General features: G+C 37.2%; 1 long non-coding RNA gene across 1 annotated transcript; it reads right to left on the bottom strand.

Moving 5' to 3' along the window:
* Nucleotides 1-2101: 2101 nt before the first annotated feature.
* Nucleotides 2102-3611, bottom strand: LOC133148305 (uncharacterized). The gene is made up of 4 exons (XR_009712508.1): nt 3131-3611; nt 2727-2904; nt 2453-2614; nt 2102-2181 (listed from the first exon to the last, which is right to left on the bottom strand). It is a non-coding gene; the product is annotated as an uncharacterized LOC133148305 (long non-coding RNA).
* Between the last annotated feature and the right edge of the window lie 564 nt (nt 3612-4175).

The raw sequence follows: 4175 nt of genomic DNA, 5'->3' as shown, positions 1-4175 counted from the left end.
CCGAGAGCGTTTTTTTCGATGCCAACCTAACCAGAGTGACGGGAGCGGCACAATTCAGAAAAAGCGCTCAGCTCGCCGAGAAAATGCGATTTAAGCAATAAAATTAAAAATGCTTATAAAACATAAACCAAACGTTGGAGGTGGTCATTTCTTAATGCGCAGTAATAAACTCGGCACTCTAAAGCACCCGAGAGCGTTTTTTTCGATGCCAACCTAACCAGAGTGACGGGAGCGGCACAATTCAGAAAAAGTGCTCAGCTCGCCGAGAAAATGCGATTTAAGCAATAAAATTAAAAATGCTTATAAAACATAAACCAAACGTTGGAGGTGGTCATTTCTTAATGCGCAGTAATAAACTCGGCACTCTAAAGCACCCGAGAGCGTTTTTTTCGATGCCAACCTAACCAGAGTGACGGGAGCGGCACAATTCAGAAAAAGTGCTCAGCTCGCCGAGAAAATGCGATTTAAGCAATAAAATTAAAAATGCTTATAAAACATAAACCAAACGTTGGAGGTGGTCATTTCTTAATGCGCAGTAATAAACTCGGCACTCTAAAGCACCCGAGAGCGTTTTTTTCGATGCCAACCTATAACCAGAGTGACGGGAGCGGCACAATTCAGAAAAAGTGCTCAGCTCGCCGAGAAAATGCGATTTAAGCAATAAAATTAAAAATGCTTATTAAACATAAACCAAACGTTGGAGGTGGTCATTTCTTCATGCGCAGTGAATAACTCGGCACTGTAAAGCACCCGATAGCGTTTTTTTCGAAGCCAACCTAACCAGAGTGACGGGAGCGGCACAATTCAGAAAAAGTGCTCAGCTCGCCGAGAAAATGCGATTTAAGCAATAAAATTAAAAATGCTTATAAAACATAAACCAAACGTTGGAGGTGGTCATTTCTTAATGCGCAGTAATAAACTCGGCACTCTAAAGCACCCGAGAGCGTTTTTTTCGATGCCAACCTAACCAGAGTGACGGGAGCGGCACAATTCAGAAAAAGTGCTCAGCTCGCCGAGAAAATGCGATTTAAGCAATAAAATTAAAAATGCTTAAAACATAAACCAAACGTTGGAGGTGGTCATTTCTTAATGCGCAGTAATAAACTCGGCACTCTAAAGCACCCGAGAGCGTTTTTTTCGATGCCAACCTAACCAGAGTTACGGGAGCGGCACAATTCAGAAAAAGCGCTCAGCTCGCCGAGAAAATGCGATTTAAGCAATAAAATTAAAAATGCTTATAAAACATAAACCAAACGTTGGAGGTGGTCATTTCTTCATGCGCAGTGAATAACTCGGCACTCTAAAGCACCCGAGAGCGTTTTTTTCGATGCCAACCTAACCAGAGTGACGGGAGCGGCACAATTCAGAAAAAGTGCTCAGCTCGCCGAGAAAATGCGATTTAAGCAATACTGTAAAAAAAATTCCGAGAAATTTACAGTAATTAACTGGCAGCTAGTAACCAGTAACTTACTGTAAAAACGTTTTACAGTAGATATACTGTATTCCCTATTTACAGTATTATTGTATTTACTGTAAAGCAAAAACCAGTTAAATACTGTGATTTTGGCTGTATTTACAGTATTAGATGTTTTAACTGTGGACTAAATAACAGTTAAATACTGTGATTTCAGTTGGATTTATAGTATTAGATGTTTTAACTGTATGCTAAATAATTAAATACTGTGATTCCAGTTGCGTTTACAGTATTAGTTGTTTAACTGTATACAAAATAACATTTAAATACTGTGATTTCAGTTTTATTTACAGTTAGATGTTTTAACTGTATACTAAAAAATTAAAAACTAATTTTATTTGCATTTACAGTATTAGTTGCTTAACTGCAGAATAAATATCAATGAAATACCGCGCTTTCAGTTGCCTTTAAATAACTGGTTTATTTACTGTACAAACAAATGAACGGTATTGTATATGGCAATGCAGTAACAGTAGGTACCAGGTAATCATTGTAAATTGAGTTTCTCACTGTACAATTTAAATGCTGAATCAGTGATTTAGTATTAATCATTAATAGAATGACCCATATTCTAAAATATTTCAATTAACAACAGACAACAAGAAATTTGTTAACAGGGTTATTTATTTTTTTTGTGAACAGGAACATAAAGCACATTACCAAACCTTTTAGACAAAACTTCCTTGGGCTTGGACAAAACAGGAGCCCTGAAATTAAAGAAGAAAATACATTAAGATGATGGTGATGTCGTTGTCATGTCAAGATACTTGTTCCTGATAGGAAGTGTGTCACATGGCTGCAGGAACACTCATGCAATTAGCAAGGTTGGAGTTATATTATTAGTAGGGATGTAACGATTACTCATGAGATGATTAAAAATCGATTTGAATATGTCGCAAGTTAGATCGGAGAGAAAATAAATCTCTGCATTGAAACAGCTGATATGCAAATTAGTTGTGACCGTTATCTGAACCTCACCTGTATCTAGTCAGTTAGCCTCCATGAAGTGAAGCCTTCATGAACTCCATGATGAAGGAGATCACATGGGGGTTCATGTATCAAGTCTTTCTCCTCACCACTCTCCCAGTCTTCCGGCTCATCTGCTCCTTGGCACTGCACTTGGTGGAGTCAGGATTAATCCTGACCAAAAACATATGAAATGAGTTACAGGTTGAGACAATTGCAATTATCAAAGAGATATAGAAAATGCCAGTGGGAATAAAGTTAGGTATATAATTTTATCGGTTAATACCTCTGAATAAATTCCAAAGTTGTGCAGGTTTCCACCTGATACTCTAGGTTGAAAACATAGTAACAGGCGAAGAGAGTGGCCAAGACAGTGGTGAAGTCAGCCACGTGAGCAGCAGGTGGGATTATGACCCTCCCCTCGATCGACAGCATCCATTTTTTTGCAGTCAGGATTGTCTCTCCTTAAAGTCAGACATAACAAAAATCATATTTCACAGCAGTCCATTTTATAAATGATCTGGTTCACATGAATGACTGTAAAAACAGGGCAGGGAGCATACACATCTTACAAGCTGTACATAAAACAGATAAAAGGAGCATATATAGTAACTGATGGCAAGCAAACTGATTACTACTTGTGTATTACTATTTTATTTTATTACTTATAGTGATAGTAGTCCTACTTACCGAGTTTCTGGACGTCGCGACGTGTGCTTGGTGGTGCTGCCTCCCGAAGGAAAACGCATACGGAGGCGGAGAAGGTGAAGAAAAAAAGAAAGGCGGGAAAATACTCTTCTCTTGCGCAGCATAAAAATATAAAATAACGACACAGTAACGACCATCGTACTGTCGCAGCAAGGACTACATGTATATATATACATATATCATTTTGTGGCTTCAGTAAGTTTAAAAAAAAGACAATCTGGTCAGTTAAAGTTACTGCTATCACAAGCTAGCTAACAGTTAACGTTACCAGTAGCTAGCTCTGTCTGCCCTCTCTCTCGCGATCGAAAAACAGCGCTCTCTCGGTGCCGTTTTCGCAGCCAAAGTGAAACAAATGAACGCAGACGACGCAAACACATAGAAACACAACAAAAAAACACACAATACAAGACAAGGTCTTATAAGAAAAGTTGTTGTCGGAGCCAGAGATGCAAGCGCTGTGATCGCGATTTGTCCCCTTTACTTTGACCTGATTGGCCATTCAAAGCAGGACCGTTGAACACACTCGATCCTCATTGGATAAATTCATGTCAGCCCATGTCACCCCATACCCGCCAGTGAAAAAGAAAACGGAAAAAAACTAATGCTAGGAATAAAAAAAATGCCATGGTAAGTCATTATGACATAATGATTATTAAAGTCATAATTTTTATATGATATTTATATGATAATTATTGATTTCATTATGATATACATATATATATATATATCATATAATATATATATATATATATATATCAAAGTCAAAACCTTAAAGTCAAAGTCAGCTTTATTGTCAATCTCTCCACATGTCACAACACACAAAGAGAGCGAAATGACGTTTTCTCTATCCCACGGTGACGAGACACATAACACGATAGACATACAAGTACGCGACACAATATAAAAACAAGGCAAAAATTCAAACAATCAATAGTAAGAGTGATGAATAAATAATAAATAAACAGATAATATGTATAATATATATATATATATATATATATATATATATATATATATATATATATAT

Source organism: Syngnathus typhle, unplaced genomic scaffold (assembly GCF_033458585.1).
Source record: "Syngnathus typhle isolate RoL2023-S1 ecotype Sweden unplaced genomic scaffold, RoL_Styp_1.0 HiC_scaffold_47, whole genome shotgun sequence".
Classification (NCBI taxonomy): domain Eukaryota; kingdom Metazoa; phylum Chordata; class Actinopteri; order Syngnathiformes; family Syngnathidae; genus Syngnathus; species Syngnathus typhle.
The sequence above is the reverse complement of the archived record's forward strand: the minus strand, read 5'-3'. Positions and strand labels throughout refer to the sequence as shown.